At 42.8% G+C, this 15,894-nt stretch overlaps 1 protein-coding gene across 3 annotated transcripts in view; it reads left to right on the top strand.

Moving 5' to 3' along the window:
- The window catches only part of zfhx3 (zinc finger homeobox 3), a 305,456-nt gene that overhangs the window by 110,427 nt on the left and 179,135 nt on the right, over positions 1–15,894 (top strand). For all 3 annotated transcript variants that reach the window (XM_037545320.1, XM_017700699.2, XM_037545321.1), the window contains exon 4: positions 7,357–7,785. The gene's annotated coding sequence lies outside the window, so the exon portion shown is untranslated. The remainder of the gene's footprint in view (positions 1–7,356; positions 7,786–15,894) is intronic.

Below are 15,894 nucleotides of genomic sequence, written 5' to 3'. Positions count from 1 at the left end.
TCATGTTTGTTGTTCTGATTGATTTGTTCCATAACCGCTTTAAGTCGACAAACAACAAAGCAGAAGAAGTGCCCGGCTTTTCTTTTTTTCTTTTTGCAAGAAGTCAAGACAAATTGAGGACACAGCCGCTGTGTGATTCCCAGCCTGAAATCTCCACCAAGCCGCGTGGTCATTCGGGTTACTGTCTAAAACCAAGTTTGGTTAATTTGTTATTTCGAAAGCCTTTTGTTTCACTCTGGAAGTGTGTCAGATCTAGACAGATGCTGCAATATTTATTCAGAGACTGTAGATCGTATTAGGATGCTTTTTGTTTGCTTCGTTTTGTATTGTTTACCCCCTAATTTGCCGCTGGTACAGTTTTTCCTCCCAAACTCTAACCAACACATCAATTTGAACAAAGGTAGCCTCTATTCTCTAGCCTTAATTAGAAGGAAATTGTAAACAGACGCATGTCTTTCTTTAAGGGATTATCCATACTTTATGACGGAGCGTTTGAAGTCGGAAAGTTTTCTGAATCAGCACTGCTAAAGTGGGTCTCTTATAGGACATTGTTGTCTTCAATTATTTTCCCGTTATATGCGTGTCTGTATGAAGCCGGGGTATCATTTATTATTTAAAGACACAATCGTTGCTGTTTATCTGAGATTTTTTAAAACCGGGTTAGCTTTGCGCGTCACTTTTTTGATTAAAAGGAACAAAGCGTAATAAAACAGGGGGTGATGGGTATGGGGGGGGGCTTGAGATGGATGCTCTTCTTTCCTGCTCTGCGGTTCCACTGCCTTTATTGTCATTTAATGCGAGCAGTGCCAGGCAGAAAGCGAGGAGGAGATCTGACGAGCATCTGGCGCTACGCTACGCTAATGCTAGGGGATGTGTGCTAACACAAGCCCCCGTCACACACACTCCTACACACACACTCTCAGAGACACTCTCTCTTTAAAGTACTCCACCCTGCCATATGTCCTGAACTGCAGTCAGTTGACACGCAGACTGGCAGCTACTTGATTTTGCGAATGGTTTAACCCTGTGGGACCCGGAGAGGAACTAATACTGATTTGTACAAGTATTGATCACAGCCATGCCCCCTTTAAACTTGACTGCCTTCAAAGGGAGGGATGCTGATGCAGAGGACTTAATATAACAGCATTGTCTTGGATTAAACAGAATCAGGGATCTTTTAGATGTGATTAATGTTGGAGTGAATATTTACTGCAGATTTGAGAGGTTTTTCTGTCATTTTGAGAAATCATACACTTTTTTCAGTGACTTGTGATTTTTATTTATTTTAATATGATTCTTTGTTGGTTTTAAGCAGTGAATGATTTGATTTGCCACTTTGAGACCCATCATACTATTTCTTTTTATTGATGTTTATTTGTTTTTGGCTCATTTTAGAGGTTTTTTATTTGTCACTCTGTACAGATTTGTGAAGGTAAATGAGCTGATTTGTTCATCTGAGGTACTGATTTTTTGCAATTGTTATACAATATTACTTATTTTCACTGTTTAAAGGACCCATATCATGGAAAACTACATTTTCCTGACCTTTTTAAAGAAAGAACTATTTGAGTGTTTCAGTGCTGGGCTTCTTTTTAAATGAGCCACAATACAAGGCAGCTAATCAGAACAGAGCTCAATTATGTATATCAGTTTGAAGGCACACTAAAGTTTAAATGGATCTCAGGGGAAAACAGTCCAATGTCCAGTGTACCTGTTTGAATACATGTATATCCAAACTCATTTTACTGTTCGTAAAGCTATAACTAGGTATCTGAAAAAGGATGTGTAGGCTGGGATAAAAACATAATAACAAATTGTGGTTTATCTTGTAATTTAAAAAAAATCATAGGTATTAGACAGAGTGTGTAACATGTAACTGCTGTGAATGCATGAATGCATGTAAAAGAAGTAAAACTGAAACTATAGTTGATATAATCCATGTAAAAATGTAATTTAGCTTAACTGGCTCTCGGCTGGCCAGCTCAGCAGATACACCTACCAGGCTAAGAAGCGCTGTAAACACCAGGAGGAGGCTTTTGAAATATTTTCTGAAGAATTCACTACAAACCTGAAAAACCAAAGTAAAACATATGTTACATGTAGGTCTCACCAGCTTCAGAGGTCTTCATTTTGTAGAACTGTCATAAAAGGTATTAGATCCAATATGGAGAAGTGAAAGTACACCTCATTTAGCTTGGTGCTAATGCATGCATAAGAAGTTAAACATGTGTGTGTGTGTGTGTGTATATATATATATATATATATATATATATATATATATATATATATTGTCCTTAACATTGTGTTTAAATTTTATGTTGAAAAGACCAAAAGAAATGGCCACAATGACTTGGGGAACTTTTTGTTCCATTGACTTACATTAAAAGTAAAGTATGTTTTTTCCTTCTCCTGTAAAGTTACCATTTCAGAGATATGAGGTTTTTTAATCCAACAGCAGCGATATGTAATGTGTCAATCTGTTGATTAACCAGCCCTTACTAATTGAAGTGAATGTGTTAAAATAGAAAAAGCATGAAACTGTCCAGGGCAGTGGCCTTCATGTCCAGGATTTGGAAACACGGTTCTTGGTAATTTGTAGTGTACTTAACACTGCACCCCTGGGGATACCGTATCTCTCTCCATTCTAACTCTCCTGGCCAGTTTTCCAAGCCCCAGTAACTCCTCCACTGTCACTTCACTGCTGTGAAATTGTGCTATTGGGAGATTACTCTAGCTGTAACTGAGGTAGATGACTGCTGATCGATACCTGATGTAAGCGGTCTGCCAAGGTCGCCGACCTTGCCGTATGATGATCAGGAAGAAGCCGGTCTTCTCCTGACTGATAAATTCCGGGTGATTGACCTTCCTTGACCTGGGCAGTGCGGGTCAGACTGGCTGGAGAGGCATAGGAGGGGGTGGAGTCAGTAAGCTTGTATCGTAATGAAGTGATCAGTATTGCCTTTCTGTCACTCAGCAATTACAGGGAGAGATATGGTGCCATAGATAGGTGGTGAATAGTGCACCAGGCCATTGGCTGCGGAACGGGCAGGGCAGCAGTAAAGAGACATGTAAAATACTCCGATATGGACTGATAATGACCACTAGGACGATAGATCAGGGAGGGCTGTGAGAGACCACTGACACACTAATATAGTGGTAGACCAGTAGATTGATGCAATGGTGTGTGCTATTATTAAATTATTCATTATAAAACAGAAAGATCCCATTCTGAAATATGATTTGCTGTGCCATTAAAAGCCATTATTAAATACCAAAATACACATTTTTTTATTGATGTGTCATGTTATTATGAAAAAGACATTATGCTGCTCATGGAATAATTTTTTGTGGTAGAATAGTTTTTATGATTTTACTATAAACTATAAATGATTTATCTGTTGAATATTGGTTTATCTGTATAATGTATCCCTAACCTTAGTGAAATCACTGTAATGTGTGGCCTCAGTTGGCTTATTGCTTTGTTATATTCCACTGAGGATGCCTTGAATAGGATCATAAAAAGATGTACATAATACATGTAATATTTTGTTTACTCATGCAGACACTGTGTGTGTTGGGTCCATGATATTTTGCACATGCTTCAAGCATTTCCAACAGATGAAATTCTACTGGGTAACAGTTTGAGTGGTTTATTGTTCAACAATAGTTAATGTCGTAGTTTCAAAGATTCAAAAGCTATGAAATAAAGTAGACAAAGAGAAGTGGTCTATTTTTTTGTGGTTTTATTGCAAGATATTGTGCAGTCTAAGGGAAATGCCCCCTCACATAAACAAATTTTATCATCCACTTGCAATAGTTCCCTACAAAAACAAATCGCTGAAGAAAGAAACCTTGTATCTCCATTTTTGTGTTTTTCAGTTATTGACATAATTTAAAAATGCTTGGTACTCTTTACATTGTTGATATGTTTTATGGAGAATGGACCAAAAGAAATGACCCAACATTACTAGGAAAAAGGTCTGGCTCCTTTGACTTATATTAAAAATAAAGTATGTTTTTTCTTTCTCCTGTAAAGTTACCATTTTGGAGATACAAGGTTTTGTCCCAACAGCAGCGATAAGTATAACCCTATTTGCACATAAGCATAACAAGTATCAAAGCATAGTAGTCAAATGCAAGTATTAATCATCTTATTAGTCCAGTTTTAATTTAAAATGTTTCTCCGTTCATAACAGTGTTTACTTCTTTATTTTAACCACTTTCTACAGTTATTTGGTCTATCATTTCTCAGTTCTGGTCCTGTAGAACCCCTGCCCTTCATTTTATAGTGTTTTCCCTGCTTTTACACATCTGATTCAACCAATATGCTAATCAGCGCATCCATACTCCACCAAACAGTGATTAGAACTAGCTCTACAATTTCCCATTCAACCTAATGATAAATTCTAAGGCTAATTCTAATGACTGTTTATAGGGTGTTGTTAATTTCAAATGATATCTGTTTTGTATGCTTGTGAAAAGTCACACTGTTGGGCTAAACCAGCTATAGCTTTCTTGTCACATATTCAGGCTAGTGTAGTGGAATATTGGTTGTTGTTTTTAACTTGCCTAGTTTTGATTAGCTGGAGCTCGGCAGAGTATCATTTGAACCCTCTGAACTTCAGGCCAAATTCATATGTGTGTGTATATAGATATAGATATATAGATATATAGATATAGATATATATAGATATACACACACACACACACACACACACACATAGAATAGCTTGTCAGACCTCAGTTGATCCTCCAGAGCGCATTTGTGGGCGAAGCATGGATAGGTCAGTGTGGTCCAGAGTCCGGTGTAGTTGGCTTCAGACCCAGATGACCCACAAGTGCACCCACACACACACAAACTGTGGGCTTTTCCTATGCAGGTCAGCAGTGGCCCAGGGAACCCCCACCACCCCTTTAGTCCATGATCCCACCAGCTGCCACCACCTGAGACCCCTGCACATTCCTCCGTCCGCTAACTATTTAGTTGTCAGTGATTTGGTTAAGTGGAATTGACTTTTATCTGCACTGTGCTGTGGGGCTGCTACCGGCGATACACATTACTCCCCCCTTCCTCTTCCTGCCTGCCGCCTGCTCTCAGCCCCTGTGTCACATCCAACACATTGCTATTGGCAGGCGAGGCGCGGCTGATCAATAGCGCAGGTCAGGGATGGCCCGCGGCCCCGTCGTGCTGCAGACTGAACTATTGATCTGGACCCCAGCCTCTCCCTGCGCTCCACAGGGCCCAGTGTGCAGCCACAGCTAGCCCAAGAGGCAGCAGGACCCAACAGGGTGCAGAGATGGACGAAGGAGTCTCTGTCTGTTTGCTATCAGTGGTTATAAGTTACATTTTGCTGCTATAGTGAATTGTCCCAAGAACAGGTTTCAGATGGAGCCATTGTAGAGCCCTGTAATTGATGATGTAGGCAGAGATATTTAGATTTCTACACTTTAGCACACATTTTGCCACACTATTGCATTACTACATATTTAATGTGTATCACTTTCTTTTTCTCACTCTAACCGTAGTGGAAAGCCATACACAGTCATCTGGTCTAGTCAGAGTTGTTACTTTTGTTTTGCAGTACTATTCAGATGTAATTAAGTGATTTCATATTTTACTACATAGTAGTGCGCACAATGAATTAAATTTTCTGTTTGAATTATGTTCTTTATCACAAATTTCAAATTTGTACTTGGCAACAATGTGGAAAATGTGGCAAGAATATTTTTTCTTTGGCAAAAATCAAGACTATAGTGTGTACATAATGTTACCTTATCTCCAAATTAAAATCAAAGTTAAAAATATAACATGATCTTCTAACAAACCGAAATATGGTATTCACTGAAAGTTTAGAATCCACACTTCTGGTAGTGAGAAATAGTGAGAAATAACTAATATCATATTTCAACATGCTTCTGTTATCGCTGTCACCAATTAACATTATTATTATTGTAATCCTCTCTTCAATTTTCATGCTCTGTATTTTCATCTTTTTTCATCTTTAAAATGCAGAATATTGTTCTGTTATTAAGGTGAGTTGTGAGATTTAAATTTTGAAGCCCCTACAATTATCTGCTTCTCAAACTCTCTGAATTGTTAAAAAAACGCTCATACTCAGGCAGTTTTATTACAAAATTGAAAACAAAAGGGCGCTCTCACAGAGAGGCACGGTCTAAATTTGTTTCGAATCTTTTCCATGCTGTAGCATCCCACAAAACACAGACTTTGGGACGCCCCTGCCCTGCTAGGTGCTGGTGACGGATCTCAGGCCTCTGTCCGCAGCTCCAGCCCCAGCGAAGCAGGACTTTTCTGGAGGGAAAACCCTCCTCCTTGTTCTCCGTCCCCCTGCTAGTGCACTTTGCCGTCTGCCTGCCTGCCTGGGCTGCTTGTTTTTGTAGCTAGTTTTAAGTGCTTCTCCCTGGAGCTCCTCATCAGCAACTTAATAAGAGCTCTTGGGAACAATTAAACACCATCTTTAACTCTCTTCTAACCACAGAGGTAAAAATAATCGTAAAAATGTTGCCAAATAGAAGGGGCTCCGGGGGGAGCGTTCAGAAATCACAGACTGTCTCCTACTCTGTCCTGTATTCCCCCAACTGGAGCGCAGGCAATAGCTGACAGAGCCGCAGCCTGTGACAGGCACATTTACTCAGCTTTCTGCTGCAGCCCCTTGTGGGATCCAAGCTCGCTTTACCCCCACCTCCTTTTTTTTTTTTTTTACTCCTCTTTCATTGCAGGAACTGACATGTGAATAAATATGTATTGTCTTAGTGACTTTGTTGTTGGCTATGAGAGACGTTCAGCAGAACGCAGAATTATGCACGTTATTACAGGAATATGTCTTGTTCTGGTTATGGAGGAAATTAAGTTTCTCCGGAAATTTCATCATTATTTATTTATTTATTTATGCATTTGAAAGCCCACAATGGCACACGGAGAGAAATTACTCAAAGCAATGCATTTATTGCTTGATGCAATCTGGAAAACAAGGTTTTGACCTGCAGCTGTAATAGAAATAATTATATATTAATTTGCTGTTCGCTAAGACAGCTTATTAGAGAATTCAAAAGGCCTGATGGAAGACATATTGCACCATGCCTCCTCCTGTAAGAGATTTACGCTGTGCTGCACTGTCTCGAAGGGAACTAGCACACAGTACCAAAAATCTGCACTCACTTATAACACATAACTAACTTTGGCCTTAACTCTCCTCAACTCAGCTTGTTTTGTAGAACCACTTTTGCACAGAGTCGAACTCGACGACCTCTTTGCTTTTGAGTATGAATGACTTTGTTCTATCCTGCATTATTACTGCATTGTTTCCTAATCGTTTGTTTCCCTTTTTCCTTCCATAGGTGGCGCTACCACTTTGAAAAGCGTCTCCACAGACTGTGGATACTCCAAACCAAACCCAACCCCATGATTGGGCCTCATAGCTTTGACAAGCCCTGGAAATACCTGGAATTCTAGGACTGCATCATTTCAAGCCCTTGTCAAGGGACTTCCTTTTAGTGCCCAGGCACTGGATCTGAAAGCTTTATCTTCTTCTTTAGTCTTTGTGCATATACCAATAGAAATAAAAAAAAGAAAAAAAAAAGAAAAAAAACACTATAGCTTTAACGGTAGTGATAGCCTCCGCTGGCCTCCTGCACCAAAAAAATCCTGCCGCCACTGCGAGGGTTGTGACCTTTCTGGCACCTGGCTTCAAACGGACACTTGAAACGAGGCACGCGGTCAGAGGGGGGCTTCCAAGCAGCAGCAAATCGAACCAAAAACCACATCAGGTAAGGCTGTGAAATCACCTCTGCTCCCTGCTGACTAGCTCTCCCCTACCCAAAGCCCTCTAGCTCTTTCTGAGGCTTCTGAGGTCCAGCAGGGCTCCATGCTGGGCCCACTGTAGAAGCCGCAGATAAAGCGATTGGGCTTCCAGACTCCACAGCCTGTTTGTTCCTGTGGGATTAGGGTCATGTAATAGGTTGTATGGTCAGTAGATGCGTGTGTAGGGCTGCTTTCAGAGACCCCTTGGCTGCAAGGATAGGAAGGGAGTGCTGAGGTTGCCAGAGTTTCAAGCCTGGATGTGTGCAGGTGCTGATGCACAGTGTGTATATCTCAATCAAGCCACATGCTTTTAATGCTCTTCTGCTGTTCTGTGGACTTCAAACAGCAGCTTCTTCCATGATAGAGTGTAGTAATGGCAAAGTTACAACACACTCTCAGTACTCTTTAAGCAGCATTAGCTCATTCCCCTGTAATGTGCGATAAGCTGACATACTATATTTTTTTGTTTTTGCAACATGGCTGGCATGCTAGCTCTTTGGCTATTGAGAATAATTCTATCCCCCTGCACCCTGTGTAATCCTGACTGAAAGTAAATGGTGTTTATGGAATTAAGCGAATAAAAAGAAAACAGGCAGAACGCAGAAGTGGCTCGGTATCAGGCGGGCTCCGAGGCGAGCGCAGGCCTTTTGTTTGAAAAGTTCAAAGTAATTTTGCCAAATTTAGGTCACCGCAAATTATAAGTACACAGCGGGGCGCCGTCATTTTGCAAGGGAAGGAGAAAGCAAATAAATAAATAACATTACAGGCCAGGTTCTGAGCTTAAGCATGCATTCATAAGGGCTGCATTTGTTATTTTTTATTTTTATTTTTTTATTTTTTTTGCATAGAAAGTAAAGCCCTGGGAAGCATTAACCTAAAATGGTATGCTTCACTGCTAATTAAGGGCATGGTCAGCAAAGAGCTTTGCGAGATGTTTTTTTGCAGTAAAGGCTGGGCCCGAAGCAGAGGACAGCATACAATAGGCCAGAGATAATGCTCCAGGAGTCATGGTCAGTGAACGCCCCCGTCAGGAGGACAAGTTGTCCCTCTCCCCTCCCCTCCCCTTTCCCTTTCCTTCCCTCCCTGTCTCCCTCCCTCCCTCGGTCCGGGAGTGCTAATGGAATAGCGCTCGTAGCCCTGGGCTCCGGCACCAGGCCCTGCTCTGCATGTGGGATGCACTTTGTGCTGCAGCCGGGGTCGCTCCCTTTGTGCCAGCCCTCTTTGGCCTCGCGGAAAAAAAGAGCCATGCATGATTTCATACATGAAAGATATATGTAATTGGACAGCAGCGCCTATACGCTGCATTTACAATTCTAAACAGATACGGCGGAAAGCAAATCTCTCTCTCTCTCTTCCTTTCTTTCTTTTTCTGCCCCCCCCCTCTCTCTCTCTATCTCTGTGTCCCTCTCTCTCTCTGTTGGTCTTGCCCCCTTTTTCTTTATTTTTTTTTCCACATTTGCACATATTGGACAGCATTCTGTGCACCAAAATGCACAAATCACAGATTACCACACCTTTTTCATATTTATATGCATTATGTTTCTGCTTTTGAGCAGCCCAATTGCTTGTTTGGATTCATGGTAATTCATGCCCTTTTTTTCGGGGTTGAGCTGAGGGCTGGTGGTTAAAAGCCACTCTCCCTTTTGACCCTATCAGGTGCCGTCTCTTCAGCACTGGCCTGGCTTTTATAGGGGAATTGTGCTCAGATGTGATGCTATTATATATTAGTGGTCAGGTAGTTGTATTGATTATGTTTTAGTAGCCTTTAATATGCACAAATCAAAGAGCAATTTGCTGAGAAAGTGGCTGACTAAAACCAAAAATGTTAACATTTTTCTTGCTCCTTTTTGCCTTCACTATATTTTAGGAACCCTTCTTTGCTAATAACGCATTAATATGTATGTAAAGCTGTGATCTGGCTTAACATGGTCACTCTGTAAACCTGAAATACCTCTAGCAGAAGTCGTTACGGTTGTGTGAGGCTGGACTCCGTGTGCGCGAGTGTATGGGTGTGTGCAGGGTTGGGGACACACATGGTCCTCTTGTTTGGTGGCGTTTTTGTGGCTCTTTCACATGCACCCCTGCAGGGTTTATATAGCAGCAGGGTAAACACCTATTCTGTTAATTGGTGTAACAAGCTCACACTTTGCTGAAGAACGGCCTCTCTAATGGCCTGCTTTTATGGGCAAGCCAGGCCTCAGGCCAGCCTCTTCCGGCCTCCGTGGGGCCTCGAGCCACATGGCAGGGGGCTAGGACGCTCAGCTCACCTGCTTTGGAGCCCCAGAGGTCAAGGTTAAGCGTCCCGTAACTCAGCTCCAGCCACCACAGTCCTCAGTAATTACGCCACAGCTACGTCACCCACAGGACAGGGGCCTGAGCTCTGGCTGCACTAGCCAGTCAGTGTGGAACAGAAGTGGGAACAGGCTGTTCACCCCTGCACAGATGTTTCTGCCGCTTGGTGCTGTGTTAGGGCACAGTGCAGACCAATGAGTGACACAGCAGGTTCATACTCAGTGTCCGCTCTCCTGACCACTTTAACACTGTGTAATGCTCACTTCAGATTACTGATGAAGTCCGTTACTGATGAGGACAGTAACATCACATTTCAGAGCTCTGATCAAAGCCAAGCTCCGCTTTTGTTCTTTTTAAAACAACTGTTTTTAGAAAACAACTGATTTAAATTTGCTCTGCAACCTCAAAGCATTATTTGCCTGTTTTTCTTATTGGTGCAATTAATTAATTAATTTTAAATTAGTGCACACCAAGATGTTGATAATCTCCTGTTCATAATTACAACATAATTAAATATATTTGCATATGTAAACATACATTTTAAAGCAGCTTTATCATAATATTAATTGTGCTATTAGATTATGTATGGTCATTTCCATGATTTGTTTAGATATTTTCCAATTAATTAATTAATTTCGTTAATGTAGAAAAATGTTACTTTAAAAAAAAATATGGAAGTGCTTTTTCATGCGTTTTAAAAATATTAATGAAATGGGATTTTTACTTTTATCATAATTAATTATTGGCCCTAATTAATGCGTAATTATAGATTACTGAGAGCAAATAATTTCAAATAACTTCCATATATTAACGAGTGAGTTTTAAAATTTGCATAAGTAGGAGTTTTTAGCGCGTGAGGTGTTTAGTGCGTTTGTTTTCCTGAGTTAATTCTAGTCTTTATATGCTGCTCAAATACATTTGAATCGATTTTGATTAGTTTTATTAATGCACTTATTTGAAGGCATTTAGACAGACTGACTGAGGACTGTGGGAGACGTTGAAGCGCGTGCAGTGATGGTGATTTATATACTGTATATAATCTATTATATAGGTTAATAAACCGCTTTATACTGTATTTTATTTCGTTCAAATTTCTGAATTTAAATCCAGGATTTCAGCAAAAACACACAGCCTGAAAAATCAACTTAGTGCTGGATTTATCGCTGTGCGCACATCAGCCCCTCAGCCTGTAAACAGGGCAGGTGAGCGGTTGTCTTTTCTGCAGGTGTAAATTTCGCGCGCGCTTGTGTGGGTGCCCCCTCACCTGCAGCGCTCCGTCCAGGACGGGACACACAAAAAGTAATCGCACCCTGCTCCGACGCCGAGCGCGTGGGACAGCGTCCGTCCTGCGTGCGCTCGTCGCGCGCGCGCGTGTGTGTGTGTGTGTGCGTGTGTGTGTGTGCGTGTGTGTGTGTGCGTGTGTGTGCGTGTGCGTTTCAGGGCTGCCTCTGGACGGACACACACCTCCGAGGTGCTCTTGGCGCGGCTGGGTGTGGTGCTGCGGGTCTGGAACGCGCGCTCTGTGCTCACGCAGCGCCGCGTGCATCTGCAGCAGAGTTTAGACAACAGCCCCGCGCGCCTTTATTACACGCTTTTGCACGAGGGAGTTTAAATTCTGTCCCTTTGTGTTCTTATCTTACCTGAAGAGAGCTGGACTGCACACACACACACACACACACACACACACACACACACACACACACACACGCAGCGTGCTGTGGACTAAGGCTCGCTCCAGGCTGCTCTCCTCTCTCTGGTTTCCCCTCTTCTGCAGGCTTTCCTGCGCACAGGTTGAATAAAATCCGTTTTATTTAGTTCAGGCTGCTCTTCTGATCGCGTTCGCACAGAATATTCAGCGCGATTTTTTTAGGAAGATTCATAAAGCAGTTATAGAATGGCGCGCGGATGTAATAGAGTTGAATGACATGGCAATAATACACAGAGCTACAGGCTCAAGTGCACAGAGCAGGAAGGTCACACACACTCACACACACACACACACACACACTGAACTGACAGCTTGGCAGACTCGTGCGCCTATATAACAAAATATCCTTCATTTTCATCATTTTGAAATTCTCTTTTACAAGCAGGCAAAAAATACTAATATATTTAGCCTGGCTCGAGGGACAGACGTGAAATATATATAAATATAAAACAATACCAGGGACATGGAACTGGCAGAACGCCCTGACTGTCCATTCGAACAGCTGCTGGTTCTCCTTTCAGGTTTGCGCCTCGTGCGTTATGGTGACCCCTCCGTGTCTTTTATTTCAAACCAAATAAAATACCGCCCCCCCCCCCCTTAATAAGCTCAAAATAACAGCTTGAATCAGAATGAAGGATGTTTGTTTAACTGCATCTTTAATTGCACGCAAACAAGCTCATTTGCATAATTAATTGGCGCGTAAAACTGCGCGCAACAAGTTGTGGACAAGGCTTTAATTCACCAGCGATTACTAGTGAACAAAATGTTGTTTACTGCGTTTCGCTCTGAGTCACCTGGAAGATGCGCGAGGCACAAGAGAAAGGAATCAGCCAAACTAATTCATTAGTTCATTGAAGTTACTTAGCGAGTCGACAAAAGTGGATTCGTGGGCAGCGTTTTTATTTATGAAGAGATGCAAAATCACAGCAGGTGCATTTCATTATTGACATGTAAAATAAATAATAAACACAAGCTGGAAATAAATAAAAAATAAGTCAACAACGTGAAGCATCATCGTCAGTCAGCAAAATCAGTCGACGTTATTAGAGATGAATTAAAAAATGACTAATATATTATCACATCCATATGATTTAAGCTGAACATTTGCATAATTAATTCAAAATCCGAGTTTGACGTGAGGCAGTGTTTTTATTTCCACTGCACGTCTGCTGATATATTTGGAAACATCCTAAAAGCTCAGGGAACAGCAGCGCCTGCATCAACAAACAAGACAGAGAGCAGCGCGTTAAACAGCCAAGAGATGTGGATTAAATGTTAATAAATCAGGACAGTCCAGAAAACGTGCTTTTGTGTGCAGATATTTCTCTGTATCTTGTAAAAGAGATGGATAAAAAATGGCGCAGCGCCTCTAAAGACGCGCCGTTCAGTTCGAGCACGTTTTAAACCAGCAGCCCTTTTTCATGCAGCCTTTTGCAACATCTCAAATAAAAGACGGTGGAAAAAAGCTGCCAGTGTAAAACAAGGTACTGTATTTCCTTTTTTCTGGACGAAATGTGCCAGTTTGCTTCTGATTATCAAATTAGGCTGCTGATTTCCTTCCTTAGAACATTTCAGGAAACGCGCGCTTTCTCTCTGAGCAGTACTGGGTTCAAGCAGCCGGAGTCGCGTTAAAATGCGCGCAGATGAAAGTTTGCGAGGGGAGCCCGTATTTGGCACGGCTTTTCCTTCCATCTGCAGCCTGGAAAATCTCACGTTGCGCTAAACGCACCTTTGGAGAGCAGATCCAGGCGCGCAGATCTGAAAAGCGCCTGTTTTTTTTTTAAGAGTTCTCCACTTCTGGATCTGCTGTTACGCATAACGAATGATTGATTAACTTTATTCTTGGACGCTCGTTACTTAGTGCACGCTGGCCTGAACGAGGTCTAAAAACTTCTCCGAGGAGTTGAAGGAGCGTGCAGTTTTTTTTACTCGTCTTATTGGCGGACAAAGCCCTGATTTGGGAAGTTGTGGAGAGCTTGGCTTCACGTTTGTGTGGGTGCGAGTGGTGGAGAGGTTCAGCTCATCATGCAGGCAGCAGCCCCCCCGGGGCAGAGAGCAGCCCTTGGACGGAGTGAACATAAGAGGGCGCTGCCATTGCACCTGGGAGCCCGTCCTGCCCCAGCCAGCCCCGGGCCCACTGCCGGACACTGCAGCCCTGCTGCCTTCAGAGCCCATCAGCATTAACACCGTCGCCCAGCTCAGACAGGCCCTGTTCCCGATCAGCCTCTTAACCTGCACCTTATGCCTGGTTTGTCTACCTATGTAGATGAGATGCTAATCAGGCTAGAGAGACTATAAAACTTCAGAACTATCCTCTGGTTTCAACATAATAAAAAAGAAGGGAAAAAACGAAAAAAATAAATAAAGAAAAAAAAACATCGCCACTAAAATTGTTTTTCGCGCAATGCCAACGTGGACTTGCGTGCCTTCTGTATCAGCGCCATAAAACCCCCCTAAATCCCTCCACCTAAACCGCTCATCGTGCTTTAATAAAGTTAGTAGAGTATTGGCAAACAGCTGCTTTTTATCTTTAAAACGCGTCCACCCGCTCTCATTTCCTCACCGGTCGCTTTTGGGGCTTTATTATTCAAGGATGGCACGCGCGGTGCACGAGGCTAAAGACGCACGCACGCACGCGCGCAGCATTGCTCCCAACACTGAAACGTCCCTGATCTTAAAGCATGGTGTGTATTTATTTTGTCTATCGAAACTAAATTAGCAAAAAGGCGCCACGTAGGGGTCGCTTCGTGTCCCTCAAAGTGAGGAACGAGTGAGTCTGATTAGATGATTAGAAGCTTCTGAGACGGGCTTGGGTTTTGTGTTTTGCTAGGAGGGCTAAAGTCCCACACATTCCCAAAAGCCAAAGTGTCTATGGCAAAGCACATCTGTGTTACTGGTTGACTTTTGCGCGTCCTAAATCAGAGGAAATGTAAAGATCTCCACACTTGGTGTCACTCAGAGTGAATGAGAGGCCTGGTCTAGTTGACTTGTTTAGCATAGGAGCTGCATTAGCCTGTGCTTTATTGCTATGGCTGAGGCAATCACCACCTTTTGGGCCACATTAACCCAAATTGCGGATAAAGTCTGTGTGCTGGTGTTTATGGTACGGTATGTTTGTTTATACTGTGTTTATATTGTAGCCCTGTATATGTACAGTAACTATATATTGGATTAAAGTGAACTGAGGCCCTCTGCTCCCTCACACAGATGGGCTAGCATAGCACGTAGCCTACATTCCGATAGCACTGTATTTTTCTGCTACCTCCTCTGTTTTCACAGAAAGTGTAGCGTGTCCCTATCAGGCCACGGTAGGTCTGGCCAACCTCGGCCACGTTTACCCCAGTTAGGTCCAACAAATCTCCGACCAGGGCTGCGCTTCTCCCTCCCCAAAGCCTCGGCGACTACACCGGCCTCTCTTTATTATCTCACCGGTCATTCTCTCTCCTTCTCGCACTCTATTTTCTATCCATTCATTTTCACAATCTCTCTCTCTCTCTCTCTCTCTCTCTCTCATCCCTCCGTTTTCCCAGGAGAGCAGCACAGCGCTCCCCCCCACCCCGTCTGCCTCTCTCTCTCTCTCTCTCTCTCTCTCTCTCTCTCTCTCTCTCTCTCTCTCTCGCCCCGGCCTCTATGAGAGCATCTCCGCGCGCCTCGCACGTTGCCGTCCGTCACTTCACGTTTTCTCCTCCTTTTTTTTGTATCCCTGTCTTCCCCCCCCCCTTAATATCTCCTCATAGCGCATCGTTACTGGTCTGCACGCTCGCGGATGACAGATGGCCCATGCTAATGTATGTAAAGTCTATTATTTCGCGTAAATATGAACCAAAGCGGCGCGGTGCGCAGAACCGAATACGGTGCTGCAATAAAATGCATGCGCTGTAATCACACACACATCAGCTCGTGCCACTGTGCGAACTCTGGGCTACTCTTTTGGGGGGTCAGTCTGCTGTTGTACATTGTCATTGTTTGTATTATGGCTCCGGACCCCCCTACACATCTCCTCCTCCTCCTCCACCACCACAACCACCCTTTTTTGTGGTCAAAGTCAAGCACGTGCATGCCTGAAAAAAAGTCC

This window comes from Pygocentrus nattereri, chromosome 15 (genome assembly GCF_015220715.1).
Source record: "Pygocentrus nattereri isolate fPygNat1 chromosome 15, fPygNat1.pri, whole genome shotgun sequence".
Classification (NCBI taxonomy): Eukaryota; Metazoa; Chordata; class Actinopteri; order Characiformes; family Serrasalmidae; genus Pygocentrus; species Pygocentrus nattereri.
The sequence above is the reverse complement of the archived record's forward strand: the minus strand, read 5'-3'. Positions and strand labels throughout refer to the sequence as shown.